General features: G+C 41.2%; 1 protein-coding gene across 1 annotated transcript in view; it reads right to left on the bottom strand.

Annotated features, from left to right (window-relative positions):
* Positions 1–17,132, bottom strand: part of LOC110143905 (A-kinase anchor protein 17B) — a 30,556-nt gene that overhangs the window by 12,280 nt on the left and 1,144 nt on the right. The window lies entirely within an intron of this gene.

Genomic DNA, 17,132 nt, shown 5'->3' with positions numbered 1-17,132 from the left:
TTGATGCTTTCGAACTGTGGTGCTGGAGAAAACTCTTGAGAGTCCCTTGGACTGCAAGGAGATCAAACCAGTCAATCCTAAAGGAAATCAACCCTGAATATTCATTGGAAGGACTGATGCTGAAGCTCCAATACTTTGGCCACCTGATGCAAAGAGCCAACTCACTGGAAAAGACCCTGATGCTGGGAAAGATTGAGGGCAGGAGAAGGGGGCAACAGAGGATGAGATGATTGGATGGCATCACTGACTCAATGGACATGAGTTTGAACAAATTCTGGGAGATAGTGAAGGACAGGAAAGCCTGGCATGCTGCAGTTCATGGGGTCACAAAGAGTTGGATGTGACTTAGCAACTGAACAACAATACATTAACACTCCAAGATTTCAAATCTCTAGTCTGTTGTATAATTGAGCTGAAATATAAAGTCGCAGAAAAACCTGCTGGGGACGGCACAGAAACAGGGCCACCAGAAAATACATGTAGCACATTCATGGACATGCACCCAGCTGACACTTCTAACCCAGGCAACTGATATAACATCCTTCGTCCAAGTTGGTTTCTAAGTCTTACGCAGACATAATCTATTCTCATTTCTCCAGGCTGTTGACCTTCACTAAATTGAACTTTTAGATCAAGGGAAGAGAAAACAGCCTCTTCTAGTGAATGACAAAGAGAATCTACCCTCTACTTTAGGAATAGAAAAATGTCCAAACACGAGTGCTTGCTGGCATTTCATGTGAACAAGCTCTCTTAGGCTGTCCCAACATAAGATCACTGATACTGGCAATGAGGGATTTCTGCTCCTCTTTGCTGACTTCAAATAGCACTTCTCAATAAAGGAATTTTCTTTTCTAAAAGTGCATGTATTCAGAGTCTGTATCACCTGAGTTTCTCATTAATGTTAACTTCAAGGAGATTTAAATCCAAACATGTATGGCCAGATGATGGAAACTCTCAGGCAAGATTTACTGCTAAATCTTGGTTAACTTTACAGGCACAGAATTCTTTTATCACTGTTCCTGAAAGACCACGCAAGTCAACTCCCTTTAGGGGACAAAGTTTGTATACACTGGTTTTTTAAAAGTCATTAAATGCAGTGTCTGAGCTTCCCAGATGGCACTAGTGGTAAAGAACCCACCTGCCAATGCAGGAGACATAAGAGACGCAGGTTCAATCCTTGGGTCAGGAAGATCCCCTGGAGGAGGGCATGGCAACCCACTCCAGTATTCTTGCCTGGAGAATCCCATGGACAGAAGAGCCTGGCAGACTACAGTCCATGGGGTTGCAAAGAGTCAGACACAACTGAGCAACTAACACTTTACTAAAGGTAATATCTAAAACATTAGGTTCTACAAATCCTTATGACAGCAATACTGAACTGGGATGATATGAGAATAAACATGTGCTCCTTCTCCAAAAACATTATCTAGAGAGTGAAATGAAGACAAAATCCAGGCAGTTTGCTGCAATTTGCAACCCAAATAAGTCAACACTAAACTCCTTTAGGAGAAGAAGTAAGTTGATATTCAATTAAGATACACTAAACCCCCAAATTTATCTGTAGTCAATAGGTATATTTTTAAAGCAAGGCTTTAACAAATGTTCCAGAAAAAATATACACAAAATAGTTAATCACTTCAAGCTAACCAGGTTGTCAGGGTCTCCAGTACTCCAAGGATACTGCCGCTGTTTTAAACATTTTAGAATGCTTTCCTTGATTTCAAAGTCTGGGCTACATTCTTTTAAATAGTCTTGATGGAGGTCAATTTTGAAATTGTTTTATTGTGGATTTGATATTTCAAAATCATCAAAAATAAACTAGACTCAAGAATGCTGTATAAAATGGATGGCTAGAAAGAACAAAGTGATTTTCTTAATTGGCTTAAATTCTGAGAAAGGCTTTTTTTTTTAATAACTGGGTACATCACTGGAACAGGTATAGAGCTTTGAAAGATGGGAGTTTGAAGGACAATATTGACTACTGCAGTCTAACAGCTGCAAAAATGATGCTGATTTTCCACCCCTCCCTGTATCCACACGCTTTGTAACATGACTTAGAGATGGAGGTTGGTGACATTGTACAGGAGGCAGTGATCAAGATCATCTCCAAGAAAAAGAATGCAAAAAGGAAAAATGGTTGTCTGAGGAGGCCTTACAAACAGCTATGAAGAGAAGAGAATTGAAAGGCAAAGAAGAAAAGAAATGATATACACATTTGAAAGCAGAGTTCCAAAGAATAGCAAGGAGAGATAAGAAAGACTTCCTCAGTGATCAGTGCAAAGAAACAGAGGAAAACAATAGAATGGAAAAGGCTAGAGATCTCTTCAAGAAAATCAGAGATACCAAGGGAACTTTTCATGCAAAGATGGGCACAATAAAGGACAGAAATGGTATGGACCTAACAGAAGCAGAAGATATTAAGAAGAGGTGGCAAGAATACACAGAAGAACTATACAAAAAAGATCTTCATGACCCAGATAATCATGATGGTGTGATCACTCACCTAGAGCCAGACATCCTGGAATGTGAAGTCAAGTGGGCCTTAGGAAGCATCACTACGAACAAAGCTAGTGAAGGTGATGGAATTCCAGTTGAGCTATTTCAAATCCTAAAAGATGATGCTCAGCAAATTTGGAAAACTCAGCAGTGGCCACAGGACTGGAAAAGGTCAGTTTTCATTCCAATCCCAAAGAAAGGTAATGCCAAAGAATGTTCAAACTACTGCACAATTGCACTCATCTCACACACTAGCAAAGTAATGCTCAAAATTCTCCAAGCCAGGCTTCAACAGTACGTGAACTTCCAGATGTTCAAGCTGGATTTAGAAAAGGCAGAGGAACCAGAGATCAAATTGCCAACATCTGTTAGATCATAGAAAAACAAGAGAGTTCCAGAAAAACATCTACTTCTGCTTTATTGACTATGCCAAAGCCTTTGACTGTGTGGATCACAACAAACTGTGGAAAATTCTTAAAGAGATGGGAATACCAGACCACCTTACCTGCCTCCTGAGAAATCTGTATGCAGGTCAAGAAGCAACAGTTAGAACTGGACATGGAACAACAGACTGGTTCCAAATTGGGAAAGGAGTATGTCAAGGCTGTATATTGTCACCCTGCTTATTTAACTTATATGCAGAGTACATCATGAGAAATGCTGGGCTGGATGAAGCACAAGCCAGAATCAAGACTGCCGGGAGAAATATCAATAATCTCAGATATGAAGATGATACCACCTTTATGGCAGAAAGTGAAGAAGAACTAAAGAGCCCCTTGATGAAAGTGAAAAAGGAGAGTGAAAAAGTTGGCTTAAAATTCAACATTCAAAAAACTAAGATCAAGGCATCTGGTCCCATCACTTCATGGCAAATAGATGGAGAAAGAATGGAAACAGTGAGAGACTATTTTTTGGGGCTCCAAAATCACTGCAGATGGTGACTGCAGCCATGAAATTAAGACGCTTGCTCCTTGGAAGAAAAGTTATGACCAACCTAGACAGCTTATTAAAAAGCAGAGACATTACTTTGCCAACAAAGGTCTGTCTAGTCAAAGCTATGGTTTCTCCAGTAGTCATGTATGGATGTGAGAGTTGGACTATAAAGAAAGCTGAGTGCCAAAGAATTGATGCTTTTGAACTGTGGTGTTGGAGAAGACTCTTGAGAGTCCCTTGGACAGCAAGGAGATCCAACCAGTCCATCCTAAAGGAGATCAGTCCTGAGTGTTCATTGGAAGGACTGATGCCGAAGCTGAAACTCCAATACTTTGGCCACCTAATGCAAATTCAGCTGACTCATTGGAAAAGACCCTGATGCTGGGAAAGACTGAAGGCGGGAGGAGAAGGGGACGACAGAGGATGAGATGGTTGGATGGCATCACTGACTCAATGGACATGAGTTTGAGTAAACTCCGGGAGTTGGTGATGGACAGGGAGGCCTGGTGTGCTGCAGTCCATGGGGTCTCAAAGAGTCAGACACGACTGAGCAACTGAACTGAACTGAGAGTTGTTGCTATCAATAGATAGAGTTTATTTTTCCCCAGCTCTTGAACGTGAGTTTGCCTTTTTTCCCCCCTAATAGAATGTGGCAGAAGTGTTCAAGTGCCAGCTCTCAGACAAGGCGTCAAGTGGCCCTCACTCTCCTGGAACACTTCCATAGCATGTGGAGAATCCTGGGCTAGCCTGCTTGAAAAAGGCCACATGGGGAAGAGCCTACTTGTGATGGCTCATCAGCCATCCTAGACCAGCCAGCTCCCAGCCAACCCACCAACTGACGGCTCACATCAGAGCAATCCCCATCAAGATCAGCTGCAGCCATCACAGATGAGCAGAACAGTCCTGAGAAACTACAGACTCGTGAGAAATAAGAAATGGTTTTTGTTTAAACCACTAAGTTTTCGGATGGCTTATTATACAAAAATAGCTAACGATACAAACATCTAAATTTTAGTTAATTTCGAGATACACAATCGCACTGAGTATTTTTTATGCAAATAACTAAAAAATTACAAAAGCCCACTCATGGGAGAGTTTGGGGAAGAAAGAAAAACTAGGCACCTTCATATCTTGCTGCTGTGCTGTGCTCAGTCATTTAGTCGTGTCCAACTCTCTGCGACCCCATGGACTGTAGCCCGCCAGGCTCCTCTGTCCATGGGGATTCTCCAGGCAAGAATACTGGAGTGGGTTGCCATGCCCTCCTCCAGGGGATCTTCCTGACCCAGGGATCAAACCCAGGTCTCCCACATTGCAGGCAGATTCTTTACCATCTGAGTCACCAGGAAAGCCCAAGAATACTGGAGTGGGTAGCCTATCCCTTCTCCAGGGGATCTTCTGGACCCAGGAATCAAACTGGGGTCTCCTGCATTGAAAGCAGATTCTTTACCATCTGAGCTACCAGAATGAAAAATTAATTACATCTTTTTTTAGAATAACTTGGCAAAACGAACCAAGAACCATAAAAATGCTCATCCCCCTTGAACCAGGAACCTGCTCTAGGAACTCAACCTAAGAAAGAATTAAAAATAAGAAGAGAACATGTTCAAAGCTGCTTATTGTGGTGTCATTTTAGCTACAATTTTGTCAAAACTATGTATACACATGAATGAAGTTCAGAAACTGAGTGATGAGTTTTTTGCAAAGTGGTTTTAATAAATGTTTTGGTGATTTACACTGTTAACAGAGGCATTTTTTAGTCACTCATTTAAAATCATGATTGATGTAAATGGATTGTATGTAAATTTTCTGTTTTTCCTTCTACTTAAGATTAAACTCACAAAGACTACTAAAAATCAACTTCTTGACATTAAACGTATGGCTAATATCTTTCACGAGGGCGATTTCCACTCAGTTTCTATATTTTAGCCAGATCTTTCTGCTTTCCTGAGGTATAATAAACGCCCTCCTAAAATTTGAAGGGAAATGGATCAGATGGTATTTTATAGTGCTTGATACCTGTATTTTTTGACATTAAAAAAAAACTGGCTATCGTTTCATTCTCACACTGACTCTAAAATAAGCAGTAAATTCTACAGCTGAGGTCACAAGTCAGATGACCACAGTGGAGAGCAAGATGGCCTCAGCAACTAAAGAACGCCAAGCAGAGATCGAGGCTGGTGCCCCATCTGAAGGCCACAGTGAGAAAAGGAGGGCCTGGGGTGGCTGCATCCTCTTAGTTATCCAGAGAGGCCAGAAACTTCTAAACAGGACACTTTCTCAACTCTAAGCTTAAATGTGCCAATCCTTGATTCTAGTTAAAACTGTACAAGGCCCTACCTTGTGCCTGAAAATAGGTTTTAAAAGGTTTGTGCCCTTTCCCCCCATTCAATCCCTGTTTTAACATGTTCAAAAGTAATCTGCCACTGAGTCCATGTATACCTATGGCTGATTTATGTTGATATATGGCAGAAACCATCAATATTGTTAAAAAACTGTCCTCCAAATAAAATAATTTTTAAAAATAAAAAAGCAATCTGCTGCTCAACATCACTAATTATTAGAGAAATGCAAATCAAAACTACAATGAGGTATCACCTCACACCAGTCAGAATGGCCATCATCAAAAAGTCTACAAATAAATGCTGGAGAGGGTGTGGAGAAAAGGGAACCCTCCTACACTGTTGGTGGGAATGTAAACTGGTGCAGCCACTATGGAGAACAGTATGGAGGTTCCTTAAAAAACTAAAAATAGAATTACTATATGATCCAGCAATCCCACTTGTGGGCATATTTCTGGAAAAAACAAAAACTCTAATTCAAAAGGATACATGCACCCCAATGCTCATAGCAGAATTATTTACAATAGCAAAGACATGGAAACAACCAAAGTGTCCACTGGCAGCTGAATAGATAAAAAAGATTACATACACACACACACACACACACACACACATATATATGAACGATACTCTCTAGTTCCATCCATGTTGCTGCAAATGGTGTGATTTCATATATGTTTTTTATGGCTTAGGAACACATATATATGAAATAATGCCTTTTGCAGCAACATGGATGGAACTAGAGTTTATCATACAAAGTGAAGTAAATCAAAGACAAATATCATATGATACCATTTATATGTCGAATCTGAAAAAGATGATACAAGTGAACTTATTTACAAAACAGAAACAGACTCAGACATAGAAAACAAACTTATGGTTACCAAAGGGGAAGGGTGGGGGATACATAAATTAAGATTTGGGGATAAACAGATACATAGTGTTCTATATAAAAGAGATAAACAACTAGGACCTACTGTACAGCATGGGGAACTATATTCAATATCATATAATAACCTATAATGGAAAAGAAGTTACATACATATATAACTGAATCACTTTGCTGCATACCTGAAACTAATACAACATTGTAAATCAAATATCCTTCAATTTAAAAAGGAAATCTACTTTAAATTACATATATTATTTAGTATAGTTACATATTTTATGCATATTTATATTTATTAATAAAAATGCATGCATGCTTAGTTGCTCAGTTGTGTCTGACTTTTTTGTGACCCCATGGACTATATATAGCCCACCAGGCTCCTCTGTCCATGGAATTTTCCAGGCAAGAATACTAGAGTGGGTTGCCATTTCCTCCTCCAGGGGATCTTTCTGACTCAGGGATTGAACCTATGCCTCTTGCACTGGCAGGTGGATTCTTTACCACTGAGCCACCTGCGAAGTCCATTAATAAAAATGTATCTACTCAAATAGGCAAAATCACTGAGATCAAGTTACCAGGATATGATTTAAAACTGATTCTTTAGAACAACCTAATTTGCCCTCCAAAATCACTGCAGATGGTGTCTGCACTCATGAAACTAAAAGACGCTTACTCCTTGGAAGGAAAGTTATGACCAACCTAGACAGCATATTAAAAAGCAGAGACATTACTTTGCCAACAAAGGTCCATCTAGTCAAAGCTATGGTTTTTCCAGTGGTCACATATGGATGTGAGAGTTGGACTATAAAGAAAGCTGAGCACCGAAGAATTGATATTTTGAACTGTGGTGTTGGAGAAGACACTTGAGAGTCACTTGGACTGCAAGGCGATCCAACCAGTCTGTCCTAAAGGAGATCAGTCCTGAGTGTTCATTGGAAGGATTGATGTCGAAGCTGAAACTCCAGTACTTTGGCACCTGATGCAAAGAGCTGACTCATTGGAAAAGACCCTGATGCTGGAAAGATTGAGGGCAGGAGGAGAAGAGGATGACAGAGGATGAGATGGTTAGATGGCATCACCGACTCAATGGACATGAGTTTGGGTAAACTCCGGGAGTTGGTGATGGACAGGGAGGCCTGGTGTGCTGCAGTTCATGGGGTCACAGAGTCGGACATGACTGAGTGACTGAACTGAATGAATAGGCCCTCTAAATACACTTTTTTAAAAATTGAAGTAAAGGGATTTATAACATTATATAAACTGCATGCATATACATTATATGTCTACTACTGAGTACTCTACAGTGTGCTTACCACCAGAAATTTAGTTTCCATTCAATACCATACAGTTGACCCCCTTTATAATTTCACCCTCTCCCCTACACCTTTCCCTCTGGTAACCACTACTCTGTTCTCTGTATCTATGTGTTTGCTTTGCTTGGTTTGCTAATTAATTTTAGGTGTTTGTTTGCTTGTGTTTTATATTCCACATGAGAGTGAGATCTTCTGGTATCTGTCTTTCTCTGACTTATTTTACATAGCATAATACTCTATACAAGAGATGAAATCTTGTCATCTGTGACAGCATGAAAAGACCTTGAGAGTATTATGCTAAATTCCCTTTTAATATGTCTGTGCTTCAATTGATAGTAATGGTAGAATTCATTAACAATTTCCCCATCATTTCTACTAATCCCTTTCATATGCCTAATAGAAGCTGAGCCCTGATGGCAAGGAACATCATAAGTATGGCCTTCATCAATGATTCAAAAATTGAATTTTAATCAAGATTTTAAACTATTCCCATGCTCTAGTACATTCTACCATGGCCTCCTAGCTCCCTCACACATACACATATCTCTCTTCTAGCCTTGTAATGAAAAGCAACACCACTGAGATCACTCATTCTTCAACGCCTTTGCAGAGGCAAATGAGAACTCCTCTAACCTTCAAAAATCAGAGTTATTCAATAATGTTTACACAGTGCACATTCCAGCCGTATCTTGTGTACACAGCTCTACCAAAGCATTTCACTCAACCAGTTCTCAACACCAGAACATTTCTAGCAGCTTCTCAGAGAACTGTGGCTGCTTTCTCTAGTCATGGGTCCGCCCCATCTTCCTGCCTCTATAGCTAGTGGCAAAGCTGACTAAATAGTAGCAGAATAAGAGACTAGAGAAAAGTAATCAGTTTTGAGATATTCCCTAAAACGGTTGTTTGAACCTGCAGTGGAAAATCAATACATTCTATGGGGTCTGAAAGCAAAGTTCTCCAATACCTTCTCTCATTTCAGAAGATACTAGAGGGAGGCCTCTGCTACACCTCAGGTGTTTTAGATCAGAACCATGACATTAAAAGAACCTGAGTCATGAGCAAAGTATGCCTCATTCATTTTCTCTCCCTTTTTCTCACTCTCATAAATATTTGCTGTCAGAGTGCTAGCAAGGCTATTTGAATGAGGCACATTTTTTAAAAAGTGAAAAAAAATAAGGCCATCTGCACAACTCAATATCCTCTTTCAAAGTAGTCCTTTGCTGGCTTTTTTCTTTGGTCTTTTGAACCTTAAAGTTAAGTCATTTTGAAAGCATTTAAGATGTATAAAGTTATATTGACATATTCATTGTCAGCAGGGCAGCCAAAATGTATTTGGGTCAAATCAACCTAGTCAATTTCCAATTTCTCAACTAGTACAGAATTCCAGTAAGTCTTGACCAAATAGAGGAGTTCCCTGGTTTTTCAGTCAAGAGGTCATGGATGAATGTTCAGGTGTTTTGATACATCATTAACCCGAACTATAATTTTTTAAAATATTTGTCTATTGGGCTGTGCCAGGTCTTAGCTGTGACATACGACCTCACTTGTGGCAGGTGGGATCTAGTTCCCTGACCAGGGATCAAGCCCAGGCCTCCTACATTGGGAATGCAGTCTGTCACTGGACCACCAGGAAGTCCCCTGAGCAACAATTTAAAAACGGAGGCTGACCATATGATCTTAAAAATCTTTAAATCACGTCATTAAAATCAGCAGCACACAGTGTTGCAATAAGAGGAAGATAACCAATCTAGGATCCACCAAATGACTAAATTCTTAAATTAAGATGGTCCTAAAGGGCTTATTGTGGCTCTGGGGGCTTTCAGGGCATAAAAGAAGTGACTTTTTGGAGACCCACAGCAATGACCAATTTGTGACCATGATATACTGCAGTCTTACTGAGAGAGAATCTCTTCTACCAGCACAAAGAAAATCTGCTCTAAAGTACGGTTTAGTACAGGAAATTTTGATATTTAAATGAAGAAAACTGGATTCGTGTTAACTCACCTCTTTGGGCAACTTAATTTCCCGTTTGTGTTTCCCTCTTTTAAAAGATCATAATGAATGTTTCCTTTATGTGATAATGTTGGGGAAAGCAAAGTGTTTCTGAGAGTAATAAAAAATAAATTAACCCAACTACTCAGCCATAAAAAGAATGAAATATTGACATTTGCAGCAATGTAGACAGACCTAGAGAATACTATGTTTAGTGAAAGAAGTCAGACAAAGACAAATGCTGTATAATATCACTTATATGTGGAATCTAAAAAATAATACAAATAAATCTATATACAAAATAGACTCAGACATAGAAAATAAATTTATGGTTACCAAAGTGGGAAGGGAGGTGAGGAGGGACAAATTTGAGGCATAGGATCAACAAACTACATAAAATAGATAAGTAACAAGGATTTGCTGTATAACACAGGGAATTATACCTGATATCTTATAATAACCTATAATGGAATAGAATCTGCAAAAATACTGAATCACTATGTTATACACCTGAAACTAACACAATATTGTAAATCAACAATAGTTCCATTTAAAAAATGTGTGTGTGTGCTCAGTCACTAAACTAACCTAAAGAAAGGTTTGTGTTAGGCCTCTCAGTGCAAATACATTTATGCAACTCTGTTAGTATGAGTCAGTCCCTGGTTGCAAGGGAGGGAGCTATTATTTAAAATATGCACAGGGCAGTTGGAAGACCAGTCTGACCAACCTTTTGACCTTTTGCCCCCTTTTCCAACACCAAGAACATTTTTGTTACAAAATCTCTCTCTCTAGACACTTCCTGCTAGGAATACTGCCTTAAACCTTGTATTAATTTACTATGATGCTACTTAAGTAGACACATTGCATTCTCTTCTTCATGTTAGGAAAAAAAAAGCTATCAGAGATTTAATGGAATGTGGTTGAAATATCTTCTGTACTTCTGCCTCACTCATTGAAGAGTCAGAGTATTATTTGTGAGAAACAATATTTGCATATCGTCAAGTCACCAGTGTTTTGCTTCTTGGGTTTTATCTTCACAAGCTGAAAATTACCAGCAAGATTCCTGGCCACGAGTCGCCACCTACAGGGAAAAAGCAACCTTTACATGGGACCATGCTTTGCACTCCTAAGCAGTCTGTAAGAGCCATGGTATTTCACAACCTTTTTAAAATCCCAAGGGAAACTTATTTGAATACACATCCTGCAGGAGAAGATACTTTCCAATACCTTCTGGCAAAAATGTGATAAAGGGAGGAAAGACTGGAGAAGTCACAATTCATGTGAATTCTTCATGGTGCACCCTGATCACCAAACACTGCCAGGGAGAAAGGAGGACAAAGTCAAAAGCAGATGCAGTGGTTTGAAAAAACAGGACAACTGTATATTTATGATTTTCAGCATGAATACCATGTGAGGTTTACACAGTTGTACTTATGGGCCTTCACAATCTGGGTTTGCACCTGTTGAATCACAATTCCAGAATTGACATTGTCAACACATTTCTCACTTTTTGTGCCTATAGCAAATTCTATATAGAGAGAAATTCTATATAAAGAGAAAGTCTATAGAAACTCTTGAAAGTTACTATATATTTGGTTAGATAGTCCCCCTCTCTTGGGATCTGTGCTTTCTTTTTTCTTTTCCACAAGAGCGCCACTACCGCTCTGTACTACTAGTATGAAAACAAGCACCACTAATGGAAATCTTTGTACAAATCTTTTAAAAAACTGTTTCCTCAAAATATGTTCCCATGTCAAAGGCTAGGAAAACATTTGCATGGCTCATTACATATTGTCAAGTTGTTCTCCTGAAATATAAAATCAATTTATCGTGCCAGGAGCAGTGTTAACATGCCTGATCTTCTTGCAGCCCTGCTCACGCTGGATCCTTATTGGGTTTCTTTTTCACTTTTTATTTTATATTGGAGTTTAGTTGATTAACAATGTTGTACTAGCTTCAGGAGCACAGCAAAGGGACCTAGTCACAAATATACATGTATTGGGTTGGCCAAAAAGTTTGTTCAGGTTTTATAAGAAAAATCCAAATAAACTTTTTTGGCCAACCCAATATTTATCCTTTCTCAAGTTCTTTTCCCACTTAGATTGCTATGTAACATTGAGTAGAGTTCCCCATGCTATACAGTAGGTCCTTGTTGGTTACCCACTCTAAATATAGCACTGTGTACATGACAATCTCAAACTCCCCAACTATTCATTAGCAGCAACATGGATGGACTAGAGATTGTCATACTGAGTGAAGTAAGTCAGACAAATATCATATAATATCACTTATATGCTGAAGCTAGAAGGGATGTACAAATGAACTTATTTACAAAGCGGAAACAGACTCACAGACCAAGAATAAACTTGAGGTCGCCAGGAGCAAAAGGTGGAGGGGAGGGATGGTTGAATCCTCACAGTCCTGATTTTCACTACCTTTGTTAGTTGCCATTATATAATAGCAACTTAAAGTGGCTCTAACTTGCATTTAATTTTTCTATAGGCTGGAGCTCCAGCCAACCCTAACACTGATATTCAACCACCCATTCAATGTCTCCAAGCTAAATGTCCCATTTGCACCTCAACCTTAATTTTCCTCCCCCCAAACCTGCTCCCTACCTCAGACTACCCCCCACCCCCACAACCCAGTAACTCTTATCTCCCTAAATAGAACTGCCCTTCACTCAGGTGCTCAGGCTCAGAACCAGGCATTCTTCCTCCTCTCTTTTCAGATTCAATACTGCAGCAAGATCGTTTCCACTCCATTCCTTGATCAAGCATTCCAAATCCATCTCCATCTTCACAGCTACTCCCCCAGGTTCACGCCACCATAATCTCTAACCTGGATGACTCCAACAGCCCCCTGCTGGTCTCTCTCCTTCCATCCTTGCCCCCAGAGAATTTAAGCTACACAACAATCAAGATTAGTTTTTAAAAATCCTAACTCAGATGGCATTTCTCCTCTGTTCAAAACCCTCCAGTGACTCCCCAGCATGCTTTGTACCAAATCTAAACTGCTTCCCTTTAACTCCAACCCCTACCCACCTCTTTCACCCCATTACCTTCTCCCCTAGTGCCCTGTCCTCTGTTTCAGCCACACTGGCCTTGACAGTCAGGCTCGCCCCTCACAGAGCCTTTCCCCCCATGCTGGGTTCTGGCTGCAGCACCCTCCTCCAAGCTCTTCTCATGGCTGGCTCCTTCCCACTGTTCCGATTCAACTCAGGGAACACTGTCTTAAACAGGGCTGCTCCCACCCCTATCAGGTTGTATTGGAGCAACCCATCTTATCCTGAAATGATCACATGGACTAGTTGCCCCACCCCACCTCCACCCCCAGTTTGGAAGTTCCATGAGAGTAGGGAGGAACTGCATGTGTCTTGTTCATCATTTTCTCTTCAGAGCCTTGAACAGAGCCTGACACGTGATGGGGATTTAACAATACTAAGTCCTTCCTGAAGCAAAGAATTTGCTCATCAACTACATTCAAAACAGACTCACGGATGTTGTAAACAAACTTATGGTTAACAAAGGGGAAAGGGAGGGGGAGGGACAAACTGGGAGTTTGGGATTAACAGATACACACCACTATATAAATAAACAACACGGACTTACTGTACAACACAGGGAACTACATTCAACACCTTCTAATGACCTGTAATGGAAAAGAATCTGAAAAATATTACATATGCACATATATATTTGTATAACTGAATCACTTTTGCTGTACACCAGAAACTAACACAACATTATAAATCAACTATACTTCAATTTTTTTTAAAGAAAAAGTGTTACTCCCATATTGAAAATACAAATAATACCACCTGGAGATGAATAGTGAAATGCTAAAACAGGCTTACTTGTTCTTTCAAGGCCCCCAGAGCTACTAATATTAATCAGTGAATGTGGAGATCAGTTAAGTGCACCTATAAGCAGCTACTCCATTTAAGTGTTTAAGACACTTCGGAAGCTACAGTGATGAGTTACCCTCAAAGAACTGTGTTTAGAAAGAGAAAGAAATTAAGACCACTGCAATCTGAAGAAGCAAATGGTGAGCACCGTGGGAAGCACAGGATATACTCTGGGCCACAGAGAAGTGGTAATGGGTTTAACACTCTTCCTCGTGAAATGGATGTTAGGATTCCTGGGAATAGACCTCAGTGGTTTTCAAATGTGTTAGCACTGTGCCCTTCAAGAGTGGTGGGACAGGCGTAGTTACTGTTGACTGTAGTTGTCACAACAACTGGCGCAGGGACAGATACTGGTGTCACTGGGTGAGCAGAGGGCCAGAGCTGCTAAATGTCTTGCAGGGCCTGTACAGACCTGCACCAAGAAGACCTCTCACCCCAAACACCAGCACAGAAATGGCTCGTACCTGTCCCCTTAGAACATATATAAGGTCTTCAGTGACTTCCAGATTCACCTTTTTAACATGTTGCTTTTTAGATCACCATCTCTGAGTTGGTTCTTCCCTCTGAACTCTTTTCATCATTTTGACCCAGATTCTCAGGAACAAAACCTGAGTCCAAGCAAGGCCTGCCAGAATGTCTCTTTGGGATCGCATCAGAGCAGGCTTCGAAATCCCAGCCCAGAGGAAAGGTGCCACGTCAGGATGCCGCTCAGGTCCTGGTCAGTAACCCTTCCCCAGACAGGGCCACAGCACTTCTGCATGTTAAGAATATTCACATTTCAGAGTCAGTTCTTCTGCAGGTCTGACAATTCCCTAATTACACAATAAGACAAGAAGCTAATCCTAAATTAGCATCTTCCTCCATGAGGGATTGCTGCCCTCGAGTAGGGGTCTGGGGCCCACCAGGTCAGGTGTGTACCAGGACGTGGGGGATGTGACCCCAGCCAAGGAGTCAGCACTGCATGGTTCTGTCTTCCGCAGGCAAAACCCAGGCCAAGTCTTCTGGCATTTTAAGAGAAGCTCTCTGTTCACCTGAAATTATCACAACATTGTTAATTGGCCATACCCCAGTACAAAATGTTTTGGTGTTAAAAAAAATAAATTTAAAAAAATTTTAAATTTTAAAAGAAGAGAGAAGCTGGAAATCCTGATTTTTATTGGACTCTTTGATTTTTCAACGTTGGCCCCTAATTCAATTGCTTTAAAAAAATATTGTACAGGCTGAAGCACACCCATCTAGGGCTGAACTTGACCCCAGACTCCCAGCTTGCTCCTTCTGCTTGGTTGCATGTACCCGGTGCTCTCCAAAGTTTTAGGAAATTTTAAAACAAAAGTTAAATATACTGACAGTTGGGCAAGGTTCTCAAGAAAGAGTGAGGCAGGGACAGGTCTGGGGACCCAGGTAGGGCACACCAAGGAATGAGGACTGACTTTGACCTGCTTGTCTTTGCTCAAAAATTCTCAACCTTGCCCTCATTCTTACTGCATCAAGTCCCAAGTTCCTTTCAAGACTCTTCAGAACACAACCCCACCCCCACCAGCTCTGTATTTAATCATGCCCTGTGTCCATCCCGCATTCTAGCCAGGCCAGTCTCCCTCGAGTTCCTTCAAACCCCTCTCTCTAAATGTCCTCTCTCCCTACATAAAGCCCACCCTTCCAAGCCTTGCTCACATCCCACCTGGTTTCTGAAACCTCCTCTGTGACATGAAATGGTAAAATGTTTCCAAGCTCAAGGGCTAGTGTCAACCAGACCCAGGTTCAAATCCCACCTCTGCCACTGACCAGCAGGGTGATTTACCTAACCTCTCTGAGCTTCAAAAGATAATAATGCCTACCTTACAGAATTGTCAAGTTTATGAAATATGATGCAAGTATTTAATGCTCATAAATGCTCAATTAAGGTGAATGCATATTATTATTATGACTGGCCTTCTTCTGCTGTTAAGTGGTCCAGCCTTAGGGTGTCTCTTCTGAGCAAAGCACCACTGGATTCCATGTGGTCCACATCTGCTCAGACTGTGCCTCAGGCATTGGTCTACCTCAGCCTCCGACTTGCTATTAATACATAGCATCTTACAGCTTCAGGAGCATGCTGGCTATAACATAGAACTGATACAGGCCCAGCCACTAAGAGAATTATACAAGTAACACTACCCTGGCTCTGAAACAGCTCAGCCAAAACCCCTCTCTCTAGCAAAAGTAGGAATGCAGGCTAGGAAGACAAACCCATAGCCAGGCTCGGTGGCAGAGCCGCTTTAGCATTTTAAACAAGTTTCTCTCCCTCACACACGCATGCACACACAGACACACACCACCACCACCACCACAACTGCCACCACTATGAGTTAGCTTCACATTCCCAAATCTCTGCACCTCACTTTTCCTTCTGACGCTGAAGATGACACATGAAGCCACACTCTTCACATGAGTGTACGGCAGGGAACCCAGACAAAAGGGCGACACTGCAGGTGCGCTCTTTGGCTAGGACTACACGGAAAGCCCTGGAGGAAGGCATGGCAACCCACTCCAGTATTCTTGCCTGGAGAATCCCATGGACAGAGGAGCCTGGCGGCTACAGTCCGTGGGGTCGCAAAGAGTCGGACAGGCTGAAGCGACTTGGCGTGGGCGCCCACACATGGAAAGCCCAGGTGCCGTCACAAGAGCCAAGATGGTCTTTGCTGGTTCCAGACCTCGGCCCTGTTACTCCACCTGCAGTTGTGTTCTGATCTATACCATAGCTGGGATCCCCTGACACCCGTGCCAGCAGGCCTATTCCACTTGCTACTTTTCTCTGGGCTTAGCAAAAGTCAAGGTAAAAATAATTTCATGCACGTTATTCCACACTTCAAGCTACTCAATGCTTTGAGTGACTCCTCCCACCCAAACAGAGAAACGGGGCACAGAAAAATGTGACTATTGGAATGCCACATTCTTTCAAAAGCAAACAGAAAAAACCAGAACTAGAGAGACCCCATCTATACTATCCCAAAGAGTAGTTTTCTCAGCATGAAGACAGAGCCCTGTCCGAGCATAAGTTTGCTTTCTCAACAGAATGACGTTCCAAAGTTAGATCGAGGCAGGTAGGAGAGAACACAGCAAAATGGGCCTGATCTTTGAGACCACCTAGACAAGATGCAGGAGAAAATGGAAAAGTCAAAAGGGTGACCGGTCCTCATGCTGGAATCCAGTGTTCCAATAAAACTCACTCCTCGGAGTTAGCAACATTCAAAAGTTCTCCAGTAACGGTTGGCTTTAAAGAAAAT

The sequence above is a fragment of the Odocoileus virginianus genome, unplaced genomic scaffold (genome assembly GCF_023699985.2).
Source record: "Odocoileus virginianus isolate 20LAN1187 ecotype Illinois unplaced genomic scaffold, Ovbor_1.2 Unplaced_Scaffold_20, whole genome shotgun sequence".
Taxonomy (NCBI): domain Eukaryota; kingdom Metazoa; phylum Chordata; class Mammalia; order Artiodactyla; family Cervidae; genus Odocoileus; species Odocoileus virginianus.
Note: the sequence above shows the minus strand (reverse complement) of the source record. Positions and strands in the feature narration are given on the sequence as shown.